At 36.3% G+C, this 24,490-nt stretch overlaps 1 protein-coding gene and 1 long non-coding RNA gene across 2 annotated transcripts in view; one reads left to right on the forward strand and one right to left on the reverse strand.

The window, feature by feature from the left end:
* The window catches only part of LOC123331805, a 42,781-nt gene extending 19,411 nt beyond the window's left edge, over positions 1–23,370 (forward strand). The window contains exon 3 of the long non-coding RNA XR_006548584.1: positions 23,007–23,370. This is a non-coding gene — a long non-coding RNA (uncharacterized LOC123331805). The remainder of the gene's footprint in view (positions 1–23,006) is intronic.
* HTR2C (5-hydroxytryptamine receptor 2C) overlaps positions 1–24,490 on the reverse strand; it is a 343,880-nt gene that overhangs the window by 264,286 nt on the left and 55,104 nt on the right. The gene's annotated exons all lie outside the window — the stretch shown is intronic.

Below are 24,490 nucleotides of genomic sequence, written 5' to 3' on the forward strand. Positions count from 1 at the left end.
TAGATATAAAAGTAACCATTATAAAACATTAACACATTTTAGCTAAGAGACTAGACAGGTGATTTGCCAGACCATTTAACACATCTAAAGAAGTAGTGCAATGGCAAATTGCCCTCAGAGCAATGTTTATTTCTATAAACAACCTAATAATGCACATAACTAAAAATGTGTGTCCTGTTTGTTACTTAAAAAATCTAAGTATGTCACCCTCAAAGAAAAATCCTTAGTATTGTCACCTATCAGATTGCATTTAACCTTGTAATTCTTAATTTCCAGGAATTGTACCAGTGACCATCTGATTCCACACCATACCTTATCCTTTACTTACTAGGTTCGTGAAAATTACCTCTTTGTTTCTTAGTTTTTTTTTTTTTTCTTTTCTTTTCTTTTTATCTCCACCTCTAGTCCCAGAAATGGGTTTTATACTTCCTTGTAGTACAGAACTCATAGTAATCAAACCATAAATTCTTACTATATCTCTCATTTTTTAATCTCTCAGTTAGACATTAAATATTTAAATAATTTGCATTTAATTTCCCTTCTTGGGAAGGACATGTATGGGCAGAAGACATGCAACACAGATAACACCTCCTCTAGGAGGCCTTCCCTGATTGACTTCCCCATCTGAAGGCTGGATTGGGAGAGCTTTCATGTGCTTGCAAAGCATACTGAGTTCTCCTGCTACAGCACTTACAACATGATATCTTAATTGTCTGCTTATTTGCCCACTTCTCCCAATAAAATTTGATCTCTTTGAGGAGAGGGCTTGGGTCTTATTTATCATTACATCTGCAGCTCCTAGCACAATAGCAAACATTAGGTGCAACTTTATTGAAAGAATAAAAGAACAATATGGAGTAAATGTTCAGGTCAAGTTAAAAAAATAAAAGGAGCTCACCAATAGAAAGTATTTGACAATGACTACAATTGAAGGGCCATTAATAATGGTTCTTTAACTTTTAATCCTTCAAAACATATCATTAAACATCTAGGGATGCAATCATGAATGACAAAGCTTTTGATCTTAATTTGTGTTTAGAAATTTCATGGATTACATACTTCTAAATGATAATATTAACCAGTATTAATAAGTAGGAGTCATGAGTTTTGTTATTAAATATTTATGTATGGATTATTTTTAATTTAGGGGCATTAGAATTTCATGTGAAATTAGTTACAGTAACTTACTAATTTTAATTAATAAGCAAAGAGCAAATACCTCCACATGCATTTTTCTACATAAATTTTAAAAATTATATTCACATTTTTATCCATAATAAGTTGGATCAATAGATTTTCTCATTCAATCCACTACCTTCAGATAGACAAGATATTAGTCACATTTTATACTGAGAAAACTTGAAGCTCAGGAATATTAAATCACTGGCTCAAAGTTATACAGCTAAAAGTGTTGAAGGGCATGAAGCAGAGAGACCCTAAGTCTTCTGTGCTCTTAGGCAGAGCTGGGTAGAGAAAGAGTAGTAGAAATATTTCAAAAGAGTTAATAAAAGAAAAAACTATTTACATTTTATTTTAGTATGCACTGTGTATACTCAGGAGTCAGATTAATCTTCCTATATTGTGTTTCTTAGATTTTTGTTGTTCATTCACTAAGTTACACAACTTTGTGACCCATGGACTGCAGCACGCCGGGTTCCTCTGTCCTCCACTATCTCCTGGAGTTTGCTCAAATTCATGTCCATTGAGTCGATGATGATATCTAACTATCTCATCCTATCTAATTCTTAGATTATATTGTTATATTTAATTGGGTTTTCTTTTCCAGACCAAGTAGTTATTAATTTATTCAACATATATTTATATGGATGCCCATTCAAGCCCATGGATTATGTTAGTAATTGGGTAAAGAATAGTGAAAAAAACCTGCATGATCCCTGCGCACTTAATAAAGAAGGAAAAAAGAACAAGAAGAAACAGGAGATAGAAAAGGAAAAAGAGGGAAAAGTAAATGAAAGAAAGTGAAGTCACTCAGTCGTGTCCGACTCTTTGCGACCGCATGAACAGTAGTAGCCTGCCAGTCTCCTCTGTCCATGGGATTTTCCAGTCAAGAATACTGGAGTGGGTTGCCATTTCCTTCTCCAGGGGATCTTTCCGACCCAGGGATCGAATCCGGATCTTCCATATTGCAGGCAGACTTTACCGTCTGAGCCAGGTAATCCATAGCTAAATAGGCATGCTGCTGCTGAGTTGCTTCAGTCGTGTCCGACTCTGTGCGACCCCATAGACGGCAGCCCACCAGGCTCCCCCGTCCCTGGGATTCTCCAGGCAAGAACACTGGAGTGGGTTGCCATTTCCTTCTCCAATGCATGAAAGTGAAAAGTGAAAGTGAAGTCGCTCAGTCGTGCCTGACTCTTAGCGACCCCATGGACTGCAGCCTACCAGGCTCCTCCATCCATGGGATTTTCCAGGGAAGAGTACTGGAGTGGGGTGCCATTGCCTTCTCCATATAGGCATAGCTAAATTTTATCTGATAAAATGGAAAGTGGGTTAGGAAAAATATGCATGAAATAGATAGAAAACTAGATTAGAATCCAAGTGATCTTCATATTATTCATATGATAGGCATAAATATCTTGGATAAGGCAATCAACTTACTTTACTCCTAATACTTCTCCCTACTCTGATGAGATCAACATTTCCTAATACCAGGTACTTCTCACAAAGATAGACAAAGAGCAAATAAAAAAAAGTAAACTCTTTGATCTTCCCAGGAAGGCAAAGAGTTACAGATTTTTATAAGTAAGTGTAAGTGGAAATTGTTCAGTCGTGTCCAACTCTTTGCTACCCCATGGACTGTACAGTCCATGGAATTCTCCAGGCCAGAATACTGGAGTGGGTGGGTAGCCATTCCCTTCTCCAGGGGATCTTTACAACTCAGGGATCGAACCCAGGTCTCCTGCATTGCAAGCGGATTCTTTACCAGCTGAACCACCAGGGAAGCCCCAGGTTTTTATACTAGAGACTATTAACACTTATTGTTATTTAAATTAATTTCTGATAACTTAGGTTAGAAGTTTAACCTGAAGAATAAGATGACTGACAGTAATTACTGAAATGTTTTGCATATGCATCACTAGAGTTGATATACGTGACATATTAGGGGAAAAAAAGCCAAGAGACAAAGAGGCTTCCAGAAACCTAGACTATTTCATATTATAAGAAGCAAAAGTCAAATGGAATTTTAAAGAATGGGTGATTATATAAAAAGATTTCTTGATGATCTGGTATTTGTTTTGATTAATTGTCTTACAGTAATACTGATTTAGTAATTCCTATATATTTGCTAAAATTTCTACAATAAGTAATTTTGCCCACTTAGTTTTTACTAATTCTGAAGTTCAAGTCCCCTTTTCTCTCTAAAACCTCCCTAGATGGGAAATGATCTGGCTGGCTTTCCTCTGACCTTTCAATATAACGTTTATTCTTATCACACACTTATGTGGTGGTCATCTGTGGATCCGCCTTATATTTCTTCTCTCCGGTATTAGAGCATAAGCTCTGTTTGGGTTGTAGCTTTTTATCCTCCACATAACAGGTGCTCAAATAAGACTTGTTGGTTCTCTTATTCTTGCAACAAATACTTATTGAGGACCTGCTATATGCCAGGCATGAAGAAACACAACGTGTTGAATATATTCTGACATTTTCTTTAAAACTATTATACCATACTTTTGTTTAATAATATTATGGAAAATATCCCAATATTTCAAATGAACATTTATTAAAATTCCTCTTTCCCTATAAGCCCATTTTCTATCTCTATTTATAGGTTCATTTCAATGCACTTTTGTTATTTTTCTATAATATTTTTTATTCATCTTTTGAACTGGGTCACTTAATAAGAACTTTTAAGTATATATTTTGCTATTCAGTGTCTCGGGTCCAGCTTTTGATTCTTTTTTTTTTTTTTTTTTTTTTCCAGCTTTTGATTCTTAATACAAGCAAGGAGACACCAAAATAAGAATAATATAATAATTTTCTAATTAGGAGGGCTACAGTCATGATTGGAGCACATATATTTTATATTTAGAGTTTTATATAAAGATCATGCAGCTTTCAAATCAAACTAATTCATTTTAATACTCTAGGAAAAAAATTTTTTTTCTATTTCAGCTTAATTTATTATAATTATTGAGGTAATGGAAGCTTATTATGGAAAACTTTGGAAATTATAGAAAATTTTTTAACAAAGTAGTTAAAGAACCATCTGTTTAGCTAATCACAAGATGATATGTTCACCAATATTATCATGGGATTAAATCATACTACGGAGATTTCAATTATTAACCGTAAATAGAGAGCATCTTATATGTCAGCAAAAGAAACATCAATAAAATGATGAAAAATCATAATAATTATGTTCTTCCACATGTGCTTTTATGGTTCTATTAAAAGAATGTTTCTGTTGCTGAAAGCTAGCTTTGACTATCCATGTGAAATTTTAACAAACTTTTTTTTTTAACTTTACAATATTTTATTGGTTTCTTTTGGACTCTGTGGGAGAGGGAGAGGGTGGGATGATTTGGGAGAATGGCATTGAAACGTATAATATCATATATGAAACGAGTCGCCAGTCCAGGTTCGATGCACGATACTGGATGCTTGGGGCTGGTGCACTGGGACGACCCAGAGGGATGGAATGGGGAGGGAGGAGGGAGGAGGGTTCAGGATGGGGAACACATGTATACCTGTGGCGGATTCATGTTGATATATGACAAACTTTTAACATAAGTAAAATAGGACTAAAAAATCTATTATAAAAATAGAAGCAGTTAGCAGATTCCAGTTATGAGTTTGGAATCTAGGTTGTGGAACTGAAAGTTTGGAAGCAGGTTTAGTACAAAGGTTAAAATGATGAGTTAATAAATCTACATGAAGCACAAAGTTACTTTTTAAGCCCTTCTTGCTGTCTTTCAATCTCTATTATGTTCACACTGCATGCTCTGGGTATGGAATAACAATATACACAGCTCATGCAATGAGCACATCCTAGAGCCAAGTCCAGTTGTGATATAAAGTTCAAAACATAGTATCATTTGGTCAAACTTTAAATGTTAGATAACTTTTATTTTGAAAGTTGAAAACTTGGCAGAAAGACTATACTAAAATGTTAGCACTTGAAGAAACCACATCAAAGTAATCTCTTACCTTCTAGCCATACCCTCTACCCTTTCCCAAACCATACCAGACAGATGTATATCTATTATAAATGTAATATAAAGATATTATGAACAAACTGGGATACACTTAATAGAATTTATAAACTGTAATAAGAAATGTCTTTTTTACATCCAAATTAAATTCTTTGTTTTTGAGACTAAATGAAAAGTGGTATCATGGAAAAAATATTGGACATGAGACTAAGAAAACATGCATTATACTTGACAACTATGTGACAAGTCTGTTAAATTCTCTGTGTCACAGTTTCTATGCCTCTAAAACATGGGTAATATTAATAATAACATGTTTACATATTTGTTATATGAAACATTAAGGGAGTTTACACACAAAAAAGTGGTCTGTAAACTATAAGAAAAAAAACAAGCAATTTAACAGATTCTTTCTCTGGGCTCCAATTCAATCACCATTTTCTCTTCATAGATTTTATTTTCTAACCCTTTCATCATCTTTTTTTATATAAATTTATTTATTTTAATTGGAGGTTAATTATTTGATGTATGGCAAAACCCTTTCATCATCTTTGTGTATCTTCACTGAAACTTTTCAGTCTTTTGTCTTACATAATTATCTAATTCCACCACCCTGAACTAGACCTAAGACTTTATCAGTTAGTTGGTTGAGATCTATTTTTATTACTTATCATTCTTACTTCAATAAATATTCATACTTGTTGCTTGTGATATAGCTGTGAAGAAGACAGATAAGGTCCTGGCTACCATGGAATTTACAATATAGAGGCAGATCTGCCAAAAAAGACCAACAAATCAGTCTTGTGCTATTTCCATTTCATCAGAAGTCACACAAAAGTGTTCCTGAACCACTCTGTATATAGATAAAACAATGTTTCCTACTTCTCACCTGTCAATGAGGAAATGATTGAATGATGATATATAGAAATTTTTAAAACTAAAGAGGAAAGCTTAAAGACTACCTTTTTTTTCCTCAGGTTGCTGCCCTACTGAAATCCTCTCCCCTCCCCAACCCATGCCCCACCTATGAATAAACAAAGCATTCTTTCAGAGAAAAATGGAATTTATAGTACAGTAAGTGATTATCGTTTCTCTATACTAAAAGAAAAGACTGCTGTGTCATTATATTAGGAATAATCAAAATATATCATCAAGAAAAAGCCCACAAGAATAAAAATTACCCTTTGAATTGTTGACCAGAAGACAAAAATGATAAAATGTGCTCCCAACTGTTAATACTTTCTGCATAATATTTAGATGGTCCTGAAAAAAACTTGAATTTGATAAGTGAAAATAGAATTTCCTTCAAAATGCTTGAAAAGCATGTTAGGCACTATGGATTTAGTACTATAATTGTCGTGATCATATGTGGAAAACACATGAAATAATTGGGAAAAAATGGAGAATATAATGCCTGCATCTAAACTAATATATTACTAGTGCCTTGGAGCCAAGGACTGTGGGTATTTTAGGGGAGCAAAACTTACTACCCTAGAATGTCTCTGGGATGCAGATTATTTCGACCTGAAAACAATCAATGCCCCAAAGAAGAGAAACTACTCAAGAAGAAACTCTGACCTTCCCACTAACTGCCTAAAAGAATTTAGACAGCGGGCCTGTCCCCAGAATAAAGCTATGACCAGAGATAGCTGCAAAGAATATGGGCTAGATGTGATGGTAGTGGGGTGGGAGTGGGGGAGAAACAGGGCCTAGAGATCAGGGTCCACTCTATGTTTCATTGTTTCTGCATGGCCAGGAAACATTTATTTACCAAACAGTTTTCTTTTCTACTTTGTTGTTAATTGCCTTCCTCCCCTTTGAAGTCCCAAGCCACTACCCCAACATCCATTTTTGTCTTTAGCTGAAGACAGCATTTAAAGTTGTCTCTTGGGCCATCTGAGGGAGTTACTCAGTTTCCTGAGTATTTCTCATGTATTCAGTAGGTATATAAGTTAATAAACTTCTTAATCTGTCTTTTATTACAGGGAATTTCAGCCAAGAACTCAGAATGGTAGTGGGAAAATTGCTTTTCATCGCTTATACAGACTACACTGTTTTAAGACATCTTTGTCTTGGCACATGCTCTTTCTTCTGTCTGGAGTGACCTTTGACCCTTTCCATGCCTGGCCATCTCAAGAGTCATGACACAGTGAACTGCTAGATTTCATATCCTCTGTGAAGCCTGCTCTGAAAGTGCCAACCATCCCCTTCTCCACAGTACTTGTGAATCTCATACTTATTCCACCACTGCCTTCAGGCCATTTTATTTTCATTATCTGTCCGCACATTGGTCTCTATGAGACTAGGAGCAATTGATTAACAACAAATATAACTGAATCTCTTTTTGGGCCCCCAATATCTGACATAATGCCTGGTATACAGTAGGCATTTTGTAAACTATTACCAAACTGAACAGTGCTAAGCAAAGTACCTGTAGATACGTTAAGTTGAAGAAAATAGAAATGCTGATTTTAAAATAGAATGTAAAAACCTTTGTGCATACTGGAAAATGAGAATCAAAGCATGTTGCCAAAATACTGTTTTTTGATGTAGAGAAGAGATTCTAAAGTTATCTGGACTGCCTTGAGTAATGTGCATGTGTACCTTAGAAAACTTGTACTTCTGAGTGAAAAAACATATGTGTAAAGGACTTTAATGTTGTGATTCTAAGCAATTTGAAACTTATTATATGGATTCAGACAAAACTGTAAAGTCAGTTTAAATTTATTACAGCTTCTAAGACAGAAACTAGAACCTAAAATTAAAGACAGTTTATCCTTCACTAGCAAATACTTGGTATGCACTAAAAAGAAATGTTCAAACATATGGTCAAATCAAAGCTATGTCTACACTGTCATAAAGAGTGAAGTAAGTCAGAAAGAGGAAAACAAATACCATATAATACTGCTTATATGTAAAATCTAGAAAAATGATACAGATGAACTTATTTACAAACCAGAAAAAGAGACATAGACATAGAAAACAAATATATGGTTACCAAAGGGGAAGAGGGAGTGAGATGAATTGAGAGATTGGACTGACATGTATATACTACTATGTATAAAATAGATAACCAATCAGAACCTACTGTTTAGTACAGGGAACTCTACTCAGTGCTCTCTGGTGACCTAAATGAGAAGGAAATCCAAAAAGAGGGGATATATGTATACATATAGCTGATCACTTTGCTGTATAGCAGAAACTAACACAACATTGTGAAACAACTATACTCCAGTAAAAATTAATAAAAAACAAAGGAACCCAAAGATGTCTCTATGAATATCATAAAAATATTCAATAACTGATAAAATTCTGACAATTTCACTCAGTATTTGTCAATGAATATGATATTAAAGTATTTCCCTGAAATGATACAAAAATTTAATTATCCAGTGTTTACTTCTTTAATGATCTGAAGATGAAGTGTAGTAAATCTTAAAACATAAATAACATACACAAAATCTTTTAGCAATATATTCTCTGGTATTCTTGTTTTAAGAAGTGGAAAAATTCTTGGAACTTTTGAGAAGCAATCTCATTTTTTGTGGTGCACAATATGCACAAACTTGATTTTCTGTTTTCCTATTTTCCATCTCATCCACAATCATCCATCATCCCTTCTAGATTTCCTACATTTAATGACTCTTCTATGTATGTATCATAAAAAAAATCTAGTGACTCATTCAGAAATAATCTATATTCACCCATTTTATTGAAAGTATTTTTTATTATTAAATCTGATTTATTGCCCTGAAATTGCATAAGCCACCACAACATTTTGCATTTTTATAATCCTGCCTTTTTTATTCTTATACTACACAGTGCATTCACATGCTTTTAAGTGTGTTATACTTGGTTGTCTGATTTTAAGTAATTCTTCAAGATTTCCTTTAAACTTTCTTAAATTCTCTTGACTTTGCCCTTAGTGCTTTTGAAGTCGGCTTGCAACTAGGGCAGCTTGTTTCTCTAATTCTTTGTCATTCATTTGTGGTTTTGTTTTTAAGTTTTTTTTCTCTTTTCATCCTTCTAATAGCTCTCCTGATTCCCTCAGTGTCTCCCTGGGGAAGATGCTGACTGTTTTTTGGGTTTTCCATTATATTTTCTCATATTATTTTCTCCTCTATAGAGCTATTGACTTCATGTTGTTTTCTTGAGGCACTTTTTTCTCTACATGCACCCTAATGTATCTATTTTCTTCCATAGTTTCCATTCTTGTCACTACCTGATATTTATATTTCTCTTCCTCCATTTCTTCCTGAACTTCTTCATACTTCCTTCCTCTCTTTCGTAACTATTAATTGGTTTTTTGGCATTCAGTAGAACAGGGTCTATTTTCGCCAGCTTGGAAATTCTTTTGTCCCTCAAAACAACAGAAGTATTAAGTGCTGCCTTTTCTGAGGCTTTTCTATGGGCTGTTTTCATGTGTTTGTCCCCTCCAGTTACTCACAATCCCTTCCTGAAAAATGCTGTATTCTGGTTCTCTCCACCTGAAATGCTTTTTCATAGGGAATCTACTTTGGGGGTTATTTGAGCTACCATTTTCTGTTGACTCACTTTCTCCTCAAAATATGTCTGGCCCATACCTCAAGACCCTCAGCCACTTACTTCACAACTATGGGCAAAGCACAATGAAGAAACTCAGCCTTAAGGACTAAAACTTTACTTAGTATGCTCTCATTTTTCATTTATTTCTACAATATGTTGCCACCAATTTTTAATAGTTTCAGTCTCAGAAAAGAATTACCACAAAGCCTCTAGCAGTCCTTATTTTATTGGCAGAGGCATGTCACTCTTATCTACAGAGGGTCAAATATCAAAACCTTCAGATCCTATAAGGAGGTGATATGCCAACTAATTTTCAAGAAAAGATGCCAATCTGATTAAACTCTAGTGGGAAAAAAATAAAGGGGAACAATTCAGTGTGTTAAAAAAGAAATAATAGTCCCCAAATGGAGTTACTTGTACTAAGCCCTAGGTCAGCAAATTAAGACTTAATACCTGACCTAACTACAGTTACAACCACTCCCAGGAATGTAATCTCAACTGGTCAGTTTGGAATTTTCAGAGCCAGTAAAATAATCTGCCACATACTCTTCTTCTATCCCCCATAGGTGAAAAGTGAAAGTGAAGTCACTCAGTAGTGTCCGACTCTTTGTGACCCCCATGGACTGTAGCCTATCAGGCTCCTCCGTCCATGGGATTTTCCAGGCAAGAGTGCTGGAGTGGATTGCCATTTCCTTCTCCAGGGGATCTTCCAGACTCAGGAAACAAACCTGGGTCTCCCGCATTGCAGGCAGAAACTTTACCATCTGAACCACCAGGGAAGTCCCCCATAGGTAGGTTATCTCAAACTGAAATAATCTACTCTTCCCCCCTCCCCTCTTCCTTCTGCCTATAAAAGGCTTCCATTTTGTACTACTCATTGGAGCTCCTTTCTATCTGCTAGATGGAATGCTGTCATAAAACCAATTAGGTCTTTAAAATTTACTTAATTGAATTTTGTTTTTTAGCAAGAAGTTCTAGTAATCCTGGAGTAGGGAATGGCTACCCACTCCAGTATTCTTGCCTGGAGAATCCCATGGACAGAGGACCCTGGAGGACCACAGTCCATGGGGTTGTAAAGAGCTGAACATGACTGAGCAACTGAAACTTTCTACTTTTCTAGTAATCCTTGTATGTGAATCCAGGAGGCTCCTGAGGTTCTATAGACAGTTTCTATGCACTTAAAATATGACTTAATAAAAATTCAGTTACATATAACTTCTCAGAAGTGTATCTGTTGTCTAAAAGAAGGCAAACGTATACTTATCTTCCATTAACTACTTCAGTGTTTAAACAAGTTCAGCTATTCACTTAGGTAAGCACATGAGCTCCCAAACTATTCCATTAACTAGAATTAGAGTTGTGATATATAGCAAAGAGAATAAACCTCCAAAACACTGGCCCCAAAATTTAAATCTAAAATCTTTCTTTGCACCTTATAGAGCAGTTATTTCTTGGTTGGTGCTTTGAAGGACTGTTCTTCTCTGCAAGACTGAAAACTAAAAATATTTTTTTAAAATTTTGTTTAGCAGCAAATTGCCTGAAATTGAGCCAGGACAAGAACATGTAATTAATAACTGTCAGACCGTGCAAGTAGCTCTGTATTCTAATTAGCTTGTGCCTTCACAATTTCTTAGCCAAGTTCCTTCACACTGTAAGCTTTTTCCTGTTGGTTATAAAACTGATTAATTTTGTTTCTGCAGAGAAGACAGGAATTCAAAGCTTGAAGGCTTTCCCCCACTCTGATCCTACCCTGTACGATCCAGCTTAATTCATCCAATTTATCTGTGGTTTATATTTTCATCTTTAAAATACCAAGATGTTAGTAAATAATATGTGAAGGCTGACAAAGCATTATGGCAGTGAGAGGTGTGCATTAGAAAACACCAGCACATACATTAAAAAAGCCAAATAGAGAATTCAAAGTAATCAATATTGCTTCATGCATTTCTAAGACACAAATAAGTAACCTAGCTTCTAAGTCTCTTGTGAACCCTAAAAGAGATATATTTTTCAGATGGTCTATAAACAGCAACAACTGATTTATCCAGAAATATAAATTTTTTTATAGAGAGCAAAATTATTTTATGTAGAACAAAATTACACATAGAAAGGAAACAAAATTAATATGATATCACAAAGGTCATGTCCACTTCATTAATAATAACATTGTTTCTCCTTTTAAAAAAATCATGTCTCCTAGTTTCTAATTATTTTTTTAGAAAATGGGTTCTGTTTTGAAACCTTCATTGTTAATTTTTTTCCTGATTTACTCATCAGTAACACGAGTATGCAAAAATTGGGGGTCAATTATCAAATCACTGTGGTGAGCCAAAATTTATTGTTAACAAGAAAACAGATGTGTGTGTCAGTAGAAAGCTGAAAATTCATTAGCAATTCAAGAAATTGTTCTACAAAAAGCTAATTGGTTAAAAACTAATTTGCAACTGTACGTCAATAAAAAACAAATCAGAAATATATTACTAGATGGTATATAGGATCTTTTTTTTAATTAATTAATTTTATTTTAGGTTGCACTGGGTCTTTGTTGCTGCACGCGAGCTTTCTCTAGTTGCAGTGAGTGGGGTCTACTCTTCATTGTGGTGCACAGGCTCCAGGCACATGGGTTTAGTCGCTCTCTAGCATGTGGGATCTTCCCAGACCAGGGATCAGAACCCATGTGCCCTGAATTGGCAGGTAGACTTATCTACTGTACCACCAGGGAAGTCCAGGCATTAGGATTTTTAAAAGAATCCTTCCCCTTCCCTACCCCAGATGATTCTCCTTTACAGTCGCAGGAGAACTGCTGCTCCTTCCTCCTCTTGCCACTTCTGGTGGATCCAGCTGGTTAGGTTAAAGTGGCCAAGTGATTATTTGTATTTTCCTTTAAAAGTAATTTTGTTTTGGACTTTTCATGTTCACTGTAGCAAATCATGAAGTCAGAGAAGAGTATAAAGCAGAAAACAGACATTTTACATTTTTTTTTCCCAACCAACAAATTAAACTGATGTGCGGTTTTCAGTCTCTGCAGGTTTATAAACCTGTCCTGCTCCTCCTTCTTCAGCATGTCACCTACTGAGGAAGTTGGGTTATTCTTCAGACTCTTGAAGTGTTGTCCCTTTTACTGTATAAGCTGGGCTGAATGAGAGGCCACAGGGACCAGAGATCTCACAGGGACCTCCAGGGACTTTCAGTCCAGTCATTTTTTTCTTTCTAATTTTGGCTGATCTCTGTCTTCACTGTGGCACGCAGGCCTCTCCTGTTGCCATGCGTGGGTTTCTTGTGTTACAGAGCACATGCTCTAGGGTGCACTGGCTCAGTAGTTGAGGCATGCGGACTTAACTGCCCTGCAACATGTGGGATCTAAGTCCCCTGACCAGGAATCCCCTGCATTGCAAAGTGAAGTCACTCAGTCATGTCCAACTCTTTGTGAGTCCATGGAGTATAGCCTGCCAGGGTCCTCCATCCCTGGAATTTTCCAGGCAAGGATACTGGAGTAGGTTGCCATTTCCTTCTCCAGGTATATAGGATCTATATAAACATGACTATAAAACATCTACTGATGATCTAAAAGGAGATATGTGTGTGTATGTATAGATGTATATGTATATGTGTGTGTATATATATATATATATATATATATATATATATATATGCACACTACTTTGCCAACAAAGGTTCGTCTAGTCAAGGCTATGGTTTTTCCTGTGGTCATGTATGGATGTGAGAGTTGGACTATGAAGAAGGCTGAGCACCGAAGAATTGATGCTTTTGAACTGTGGTGTTGGAGAAGACTCTTGAGAGTCCCTTGGACTGCAAGAAGATCCAACCAGTCCATTCTGAAGAAGATCAGCCTTGGGATTTCTTTGGAAGGAATGATGCTAAAGCTGAAATTCCAGTACTTTGGCCACCTCATGTGAAGAGTTGACTCATTGGAAAAGACTCTGATGCTGGGAGGGATTGGGGGCAGGAGGAGAAGGGGACGACAGAGGATGAGATGGCTGGATGGCATCACTGACTCGATGGACGTGAGTCTCAGTGAACTCTGGGAGTTGGTGATGGACAGGGTGGCCTGGCGTGCTGCAATTCATGGGGTCACAAAGAGTCGGACACAACTGAGCAACTGATCTGATCTGATCTGATATATACTTGTATATATGTAATTTTGTTATTGGATTATACAGTGGACATCAGTATTTTCTCCTCTCTTTTTTGTTACTAGTATCTTCATTCTTCTGAGGAACTCAGCTTTCTCTAATCTATATGGTTCTGTGAAAACTCCCTCTCACAACCAGAGAAAGTTGCTTGATCAGTCTTGGTCTATAATAGTACCTTAGCCCCTTTGTCAGTCTAATGATCCTAGGGATCAGGATTTTTTCCAAGGTAGAAATTAAGGGAAAGCATTCTCAGTTCTCCTGGATGATCATCTGTGAGGATAGGTCTCTATAGATGTGATAGTCACATTTCCTGACACATAGAACAGCCTAAGAGAATGGGGATAGCATATGAACATGAGCTGAAATAAGAAATTTAAATAAATGGGAAAAAGAGTGGTTTTGACACGTTTCATTTCCAGGATGCCATCAATTCCAAGTTCTGTAGACTCTGTTTTAGTTTGGATATAGGAGCCACTCTATTTGCCATATTCAATTAAAATGTTGGAATTGTGTTTCTTAAAAAACCTACTAATTTGGATAAAACTAATATGGTTCAGTACCTTAAATTACAACATCATACACTTTTCTGAAGGAACTTGGAAACTACACAAATATCATTTTGGTATAGTAACCCCACGAACAAAATCAAAAACCAAGAAACAAGCATTTAAAAGACAAGTACATAGAAAATTTAAAAATGCAAAAATAAATTGTCCCATTTACTACTCTGAATGGCATCTGCCATGTTATATACAAAATACTAATTTGTATTTCCCACAGTAGTTTCAAAATATACGTGCTCAGGTTTTTAAAAATCTTGATATAGATATCAGTTCAGTTCAGTCACTCAGTCATGTCCGACTCTTTGCAACACCATGGATTGCAGCACATCAGGCTTCCCTGCCTATCATCAACTCCCAGAGCTTACTCAAACTCATGTCCATTGAGTCGGTATTGCCATCCAATCATCTCATCCTCTATCATCCCCTTCTCCTCCTGCCTTCAATCTTTCCCAGCATCAGGGACTTTTCCAATGAGTCAGTTCTTCACGTCAGGTGGCCAAAGTATTGGAGTTTCAGCTTCAGCATCAGGCCTTCCAATGAATATTCAGGACTGATTTCCTTTAAGATTGACTGGTGGGATCTCCTTGCAGTCCAGGGGACTCTCAAGAGTCTTCTCCAACACCACAGTTCAAAAGCATCAATTCTTCAGCGCTCAGCTTTCTTTATGGTCCAACTCTCACATCCATGCATGACTACTGGAAAAACCATAGCTTTGACTAGACAGACCTTTGTTGGTACAGTAATGTCTCTGCTCTTTAATATGCTGTCTAGGTTGATCATAGCTTTTCTTCCAAGGAGCAAGCATATTTAAATTTCATGGCTGTAGTCACCATCTGCAGTGATTTTGGAGCCCTCAAAAATAAAGTCTCTCACTGTTTCCATTGTTTCCCCATCTATTTGCCATGAAGTGACGGGACCAGACACCATGACCTAGTTTTCTGAATGTTGGGTTTAAGCCAACTTTTCACTCTCCTCTTTCACTTTCATTAAGAGGCTCTTTAGTTCTTCTTTGCTTTCTGCCATAAGCCTGGTGTCATCTGTGTATCTGAGGTTATTATTTCTCCTGGCAATCTTGATTCCAGCTTGTGCTTCATCCAGCTGGGCATTTCACATGATGTATTATGGATATAAGTTAAATAAGCAGGGTGACAATATACAGCCTTGACCTAATCCTTTCCTGATTTGGAACCAGTCTGTTGTTCCATGTCCAGTTCTAACTGTTGCTTCTTGACCTCCGTACAGATTTCTCAGGAGGCAGATAAGGTGGTCTGGTATTCCCATCTCTTTAAGAATTTTCCACAGTTTGTTGTGATCCACATAGTCACAGGCTTTGGCATAATCAATAAAGCAAAAGTAGATGCTTTTCTGGAACTCTCTTACTTTTTTGATGGTCCAGTGGGTATTTGCAATTTGATCTCTGATTCGTCTGCCTTTTCTAAATCCAGCTTGAACATCTGGACGTTCACAGCTCATATACTGTTGAAGCCTGGCTTGGAGAATTCTGAGCATTTCTTTGCTATCTCATGAATTGAGTGCAATTGTGTGGTAGTTTGAGCATTCTTTGGCATTGCTTTTCTTTGGGATTGGAATGAAAACTGACCTTTTCCAGTCCTGTGGCCACTGCTGAGTTTTCCAAATTTGCTGCCATATTTAGTGCAGCACTTTCACAGCACCATCTTTCAGGATTTGAAAAAGCTCAACTGGAATCCCATCACCTCCACTAGCTTTGTTCGTAGTGATACTTCCTAAGGCACACTTGACTTCACATTCCAGGATATCTAGCTCTGAGTGAGTGATCACACCATTGTGGTTATCTGAGTCATGAAGATCTTTTTTGTATAGTTCTTCTGTGTATTGTTGCCACCTCTTCTTAATATCTTCTGCTTCTTTTAGGTGCATGCCATTTCTGTCCTTTATTGTGCCCATCTTTGCATGAAATATTCCCTTGGTATCTCTAATTTTCTTGAGATCTCTAGTTTTTCCCATTCTATTGTTTTCCTCTATTTCTTTGCATTGATCACTGAGGAAGGCTTTCTTATCTTTCCTTGCTACTCTTTGGAACTCTGCATTCAAATAGGTATATCTTTCCTTTCCTCCTTTGCCTTTTGCTTCTCTTCCTTTCTCAGCTATTTGTAAGGCCTTCTCAGACAACCATTTTGCATTTTTGCATTTCTTTTTCTTGGGGATGGTCTTGATCACTGCCTCCTGTACAATGTCACAAACCTCTGTTCGCGTGTTATAGATATCACAAAGAATTAATAAAAAATTCACTTAAAATTCTCTGCTTGAATTATATATATATATTTTAATGTAAGATACAGTAATAAGACCTAAGCTATGAAAATGTAGACTTGATATTTCCAAAGATGTATAGATATTAATGTAGTTTATCACTGCCTGAAGTCTGTATCCTGATGAAATAGGATAATACTCTTTTTCAGTGATCTGTTTAAATTTCATCTGCTGGGAAATAATCATACTTCTTTGTTCTTAAGAGAAATTTGACCTTTAATGAGGAAAAATGTAATGTATTGAAAGTAATTGTTGAAGGAAAATTAAGTTTTCCCTCATTGATCCTATATGGACAACTACTTGCATCAAGAATGTTTTTAAATTCAATAACTAATTAATTAGGGGAAAAATCCTTCAGTATAAGAGCTAGTCAGAGAGTAACTCTCAGCATTTTACAGAATTGGTTATTCACCTTTGTTTGTTTATTTTTGAAACTATGTGAAACTAGGTTTATTTATTTTTTTAGCCACACTTTGCGGCTTGCAGAATCTCATTTCCCTAACCAGGGACTGAACCCAGTCCCTGGCCATGAAAGCCTGGAATCCTAACCACTAGGGTACCACAGAACTCCCTGGTTTTTTACCTTTATATAAGAATATGCTAACCAAAATATCCATATATGAAAAGGTTCCAACAGAGTATAAGGGCCCTGACTTCATGTTCTTAAATGTCAGGACTCTGCAAAAGTAGAAAACAGTTTTATGTTAGGAAAAATTATCTGAATCTATTTGTGAATTTTCTATGCCAATGTAGTTGGGTAGTAGAAAATCTACTACTAATGAGCACTTAATCTTTTGAGTTTAATAAACAAGGAGAAACAGAAAGCACAATATAATAAAAAGGTGATATAACTCAAATGCATAAGGTAGAAGCATTCTACTTTTCCTTTTCTTTTTTTTTCTTGGAAGTGTCCTAGTTTTGAAAAGGGGTGGGGAACTCTCTACCTCCAGACTGTAAACTACTTGAATGCACATAATATGCTTTTGTTTTCATTGTATTCAGCATAGAGCCTGGTATCCATTCAATCTTCAAAAGATGTTCTTGTGATTGCATTCAATGTCAAATTCAAATAAGTTTCAGTAATTTTAAAAATGTGCATAATTTGTTACCAAGCCTGCAGCTGTTAAACATTGCTCTCAAACTTCATAGTGACATGGTATAGCCAGGGAACACTCTGATGCTCACCTTCTCTGCAGAATGAGGTTGGAGTCTCATAAGATCAAAGTGTGGATACAGTTCTACCTGTGATCTTGCACAAGATAAGTTATCGTTAGCAAAGTCTTCAGTGTTCCACTTCCTAATGGCCCATCTGTGTACTTCCTTTTAGCCAGAGGTTTGCATCATGTAGGAAGCCTTCCTTGATTGTTCCTACTCAGTAATCACTGCCAGTCATGTTTATATTTCATGTTTTCAATCGAAGTGAGAGTTAAATTCCTTTAAGCAGACATGTAGATAGTGATGACATCCACTCCTACATTCCATAGTTCAGGAATGCATTATCAACAATGAGTTGAAGACAACACTATCTGTATTACTTGGTTGCTAAGATGGTTACCATTGAAAATACAGTATGTATGGAAAATACCTTACACATATTAAGGGTTATATATAAATATTTGTTGAATAAAAATGAATGATAAATTTATATTTTAATTATGATTACACTTACTTTATAATTACTATTTCACTATTACAATAGAGTACATTCACCTCAAACTTCAGTTTTGAGAGACATGGAATACTATAAAAGTCTTGTCATATTTATCATTATGAAATTATAATCTGTGAACAACACGTGGCTTAAACATTGTGTTGTTTAGAAGAAGAGATGATATGAGTAAAGTACTTAAATTTGAACTTGCACTTCAAAATACTTAAATTCAAAACATTACTTCTTTGTTATACCTTAAAGGAGTTTTAACAGAGAAGGCAAAGGCAACCCACTCCAGTACTTTTGCCTGGAAAATCCCATCGGCGGAAGAGCCTGGTAGGCTACAGTCCATGGGGTTGCGAAGAGTTGGACACGACTGAGCGACTTCACTTTCACTTTTCACTTTCATGCCTTGGAGAAGGAAATGGCAACCCCCTCCAGTGTTCTCGCCTGGAGAATCCCAGGGATGGCGGAGCCTGTTGGGCTGCCGTCTCTGGGGTTGCACAGAGTTGGACACGACTGAAGCGACTTAGCAGCAGCAGCAGCAAGGAGTTTTAACAGTTTCAGTGTCTGAGAGAGTTCACAATCCATTGATTACAATCAGCTGGTCAGTCTTCTATCCCAACGAAAACAATCATAGTGATAGTTGCCATTCTGGCCTCCTCCCTGTATTTTTAACCATGGAGGAGGACGAGTGAGCACCTGCCTCCTAGATTTTAGATTGAAATTATTTCTTGAACAAATCAGGATTCTTTATACTATGGCAGAATAAACCTTCTGAAAATGGCCGGGTGAGACTCCCCTAGCAGCTGTGTCCATACTCTGATCATGATGCTTTACTTAAAAAACAAATTCCTCATGGAACTTGTAAATAGAATTTAACAATGCATACAGTTTAGTCATCAGTAATTGCATTTGAAATTTTTTTTCCACGTCATTCTGTCTCAATAGAAGTAAATAAAAGTTTGATCAGAATATTCATAGAGCCATTTTTTGGTAACAAGAAAAGCCATTTATTTTTCTTTTCACAATAAAAATAATGTACAAAATGAATATTCATTTATGGAGCTGCTCAAGCAAAAGTAAAACCCCAAACCTTAAAGATCATCAAGGATATTCATTCTTAGAATATTATTGAAAGAGATGACATAATATTAGGTACTGCAATGAGATAATATTACATCATGGCCAAAAACATTATAAATGATCACTTTTAAAGTTGTTTAAGAATTCCATTTACAACATATTTGATCTATGTATTTACTAACTTACAGGCCCAGGGAATGTACATCTCATGCCTCTGCATTTCATTAATGGATAGTGACAGATGCTGTTAAATCCCTATTTGAAGGTATTAAAACTAACAAACTTTGTCCCTTAAATTATGAATTTCTTTATTGTATTGAACTATCAGGCTGTTTTGTTGCTGCCTGTCAACTTATTCACAATACACGGTTCAGGAAATGAGTAGGCTCACATGAGCTCATCTGAGAGGGCACTCTCCATTTATGAAATTCTCTAAGTAGGTTTGTTTAGAAAAATCAGTGAAACATTCCATTTAATCAGTCATTTCCTCCTGCTTTAAAAAGACAAAGTAATAGTTTGGCTATCTGATGCAAAGAACTGACTCTAGAAAAGACCCTGATGCTGGGAAAGATTGAGGGCAGGAGGAGAAGGGGGTGACAGAAGATGAGATGATTTCATGGCATCATTGACTCAATGGGCATGCATTTGAGCAAACTCCAGGAGATAGTGAAGGACAGAAAAGCCTGGCATGCTGCAGTTCATGAGGTCACCAAGAGTCAGACATGACTAAGTGAATGAACAACAACAAATCTATTTATAACTTTGTTACAGAGCCCACTGGGTTGTTCTGAAACACCATGGATGCAGATTTATCTTCTTATGATGCTTTCTATCCTAGAAAAGTTTCATGTCTATTCAGGAAGAAAGTACCCATCATCTTGTTAGTCTCAAGTCAGTTATTACACTCATTCTCCCTTAAGCCAACCTTGGATATTTTCAATTGCAATTGTATTGCCGTTTTTAAAAACAAGTTTGCCTTGCTCAGAAATCTGAGCTTTTCAAGTTATCTATGGCTGGGTATCCCTCCGGATCTGTGTGACTTACCATCTTCATTTTCCTTCACTTTTCTTATGCCTGGCCCCTTTCAACAGCTCTCTCTGTAAGGTGTCACCAGTCTCTAGAAGTTTGGGAATGAGGCATAGAATTTGGATCACACTCTTATTTTACCAAAACAATGGTTAAACACACTCACACAGAAAATAAGTAGAGGTTTGAATTGTGTTTACTTTTACATCCTGAAATAATTGAGGAAATAATTTACTTCCAAATTTGGCCTTAATTTTAAAATACACTTAGTGAGTGATGTCTGTGGATTAATATTTCAATACAATGTCAAGTGATTCCATATACCTTTTGCTTTTCCTTTTCCCACTTCCCTACTTTTAGTCAGAAGTTTTTGAAGTTTAAATATTTTGTAAATCAAGGTGTAGATACTCTACTATTACTGGTAGAATAAAGCAGATTGATTTCAAATTTATGAGCAGTATATTTGAACAGACTCTCAGTGATTTACTTACAACTCTATTTTCAGCTCCTGTCAGTTTTCAGCTGCTCGTATCTCTGATTTAATAATGTTTTATGTATTGCTTTCCCTTGTAGCTCAGTTGGTAAAGAGTCTGTCTGCAGTGCAGAGGACCTGGGTTCAATCCCTGGGTTGAGAAGATCCCCTGGATAAGGAAATGGCAACCCACTCCAGTATCCTTGCCTGGAAAATCTCATGGACAGAGGAGCCTGGTGGGCTGCAATCCATGGGGTTGCAAAGAGTCGGGCACAACTGAGCGACTAACACTTACTTAGTACATTTACAGATTTAAATGTATAGGAGTATGTATTTCTGAAGAAAAATTCACTGATAATTTAAATTTTCAATGGGACTACCTGGAGAGCTCATAGAAATTTCTTAAGACTTGGAATTAATTCACTTGGAACATTTTCCTGAAAGGACTTCAGTTTTCTGTTCCATGCATGCTAAGCTGCATGCTAAGCTGCTAGCCTGCATGCATGCTAAGTCACTTCAGTCATGTCCGACTCTTGGCAACCCTATGGACTATATGCCACCAGGCTCCTCTGTCCATGGGATTCTCCAGGCAAGAATACTGGAGTGAGTTGCCATTTCTTTCTTCAGAGGATCTTCTCGACCCAGGGATCGAACCTGCATCTCTTACATCTCCTGCATTGGCAGGTGGGTTCTTTACCAGTAGCACCATCTGGGAAGCCCTAACCATGCAAAAATAAGGGAAAACTCCTTATAGCAATGTTAGCACCATTCTATGTGTAAAGTTACAATATGGAGAAAATAAATATCCTCAGTTCTAAATTCAATAATTTGCTTTCCTTGCAGCAGTCATTTATGATCAAATATCTATTATAGCTCCTCTTTCTTCTGTTACTTCTGTTTTTCATTCAACTATTCTTTATAAAATCTTGAATTCTCTCTGTTTCATCCCCTCCCACTGCAACCACCACTAACAATACTGAAGGCAAACAGGCGAACTTGCAGCTAGATTTAAATATATCCTGGCACTTCTACCAAAAACAATTTGTCTCTGTTTTATGACCTGCCAAACATAAATGAACTAAGTAACAACTTTAAAGTTGTTACTATCTGATCTTGTATTTTATATCTACTATCTGAAGAAGTCTCAGATTTATTTTTGGATAGTATTCCACAATTTTAAAGACAGAATAAATATTAGATCAGTAAAAAAATTTTCTCTTGCTCCTCGGATTCTTTTTAGACTAGATTTACCTCCAGCTTCTCAAGTTAATGGGGCGGAGCATCCATGTGCAGAAGGGATGTATAATCCATTCTGATGATTTAGGACCACTTTCCCCTCTCCTTGCAATAGGAAACACTGTCAAAGGAACTGGGCCTACAGCCTTGAACCTGCTGGATTCACAGAAGACATATCAGCCTCCTTGAGTTGGTAGAGTACTTTGTTCAGTTGCTACAACTTTCTCTCCAGAGAGCATCATCTGTCCTTATAGATTAGAACTGCAAACAGAGCAAGCTCTCTGATATCAGAATGGGGAATAGGCCTGCCTCAGTTGTGAGAAGTGACAAAGTAGACTGGTGCATGGGATCCAGTTTTGCCAGCTGAGATGACCAGAGACTTGATTACCTGTAGCACAAGAGCAGTTTTCACACTATGAAAATATGCAATACCAGCTTCTCCTGGAAGGGTCCCCAACCATTCTGGGATTGCATCATTATCAGAAGGAAAGAAAATATGGCCTGAATCCAATTAGGAAATAAAGGAATTTTCTGGGAAAAGTTTCAAGTCAACTTAACAAATGTTTGCTGGTTTGGGTTCACTTACCAGCAATAAATACTTTTTTGACAGAGAAGAAGCACACGATCCCAAGCTGTTTAACAACAATGTCCCTGGAAACACAGGTGATGGGAGTCATTGCTATGGAAGTAGAGCAGGAAAGGAACTTTAGAAATTCTTTCCATAGTCCTTAGTAGAGTCCCTTGCCCAAAGTAATCTCACCATAAACTGAGGAATGGATGAATCTAATTTGCTCCTTTTTTTTTTTACAGGTGAAGGAAATAAAGCCAAAGGGAAGAAGCAATTTACTCAGTAACATAAAGTTGACCAGTGGCAGAGTCAGGATAAAAGACCAGAATTTCTAAGTCCTTAGTGATTGTTCTTTCTACCATACTCTTCTTTGTATTCTGTCATTTTCACTGTTGATTGATCAGCAGTGAACTGTAATCATCTCCATCCCTAGAACTTTGTCCATGTGACTTCATGCCTGCAAGGTCTCTAATAGAGCAACTGCTTAAACTAGCCTCAACAGCTTTAATCCACATCCACTTATCTATCTGAGTTCCCACAGTACTTATTGCCTGTACCACATATTTAGAATTTTAATGCAAATAAATATGGATTATTTTGCAATAATTATGTATAATTTTCTTTTGTTATTAATAAGTTTGTATGCTCCTCTGGGTAAGAGACATTTGCTTATAGTTCTTTCACATATGTCAGCATCTAACTCTTAGGTTTGTATGGGTGCAGAAAAAAATAGAATAAGCATGTAACTTAGCATCCAAACAAGGACACTTTTGAGTGTCAAAGAAAGTATTTATATTTGCTTAATAAGTGTAAACTGTAGCTATACTGGACAAACTGGAAAATATGGTCTCCCTAACAACAGTTGACGACTTGCTCAACACACATTGAATTAGAATCAGTCATTGATGATTGTGCAATTGTCCAACTATGGGACATATAGTTTACCTTATTACACTGAGTGGAATTATTTCTACAGTAGTAATCACTGAAAAATCATGAACATTGTGGAATTCTATTTACTGAATAAGTATACATATGTGTTATTTATAAGTTATGAATATGTCCACAAAATATTCATTTGTTGCCTTAAAGTTGTAAGGATAGAGTTAAATGGAAAATTTCTGTTGGTCCAGTTTTAATCATTTCCATATTGAACATGTGGATTGAGTGAAAAAAATGACATTCTAATTCTTTCCTAATGGTAAAATATGAAATCTGATGGCTTTCATGTTGGGTAGGTGAGGCAGGATGCTGTTAGGAGCTATGGACAAAAAGGCCTAAATTGGAAGTTTAAAAATAGATTTAAATTTAAACACTCTATTCAAAAATGTCAACACACATAGTGATTCTTTTGGGATAAAATATGGAGACATTAATAATGGAAACAAAGTCCATGATAAATTTATATACAACAAATGACTGACTAAAATTTTATAGCATTTACCCACCATCACACTATATATTAACTTAACAAAATAAATCTTTACTTTGATGTGTTAAGAAATAAACAAGTTTTTTGATACAATTTTCAAAATGTAAATATGTATTTTTCTCTTCAGATATGTAATGGTTCCAGACATCCCAAACAGAACAGTCAATAACTTTGATTTATTAATATTTCCAAATTAGAGGTTTAGTGATAAAAATTCCCTGCAGCAGAATGAATATTAAGCAGCTTGAACAATGGCAGTTACACCATCTGCTTCAGATAGAAATTTGCTGTCTT

The sequence above is a fragment of the Bubalus bubalis genome, chromosome X (assembly GCF_019923935.1).
Source record: "Bubalus bubalis isolate 160015118507 breed Murrah chromosome X, NDDB_SH_1, whole genome shotgun sequence".
Taxonomy (NCBI): Eukaryota; Metazoa; Chordata; class Mammalia; order Artiodactyla; family Bovidae; genus Bubalus; species Bubalus bubalis.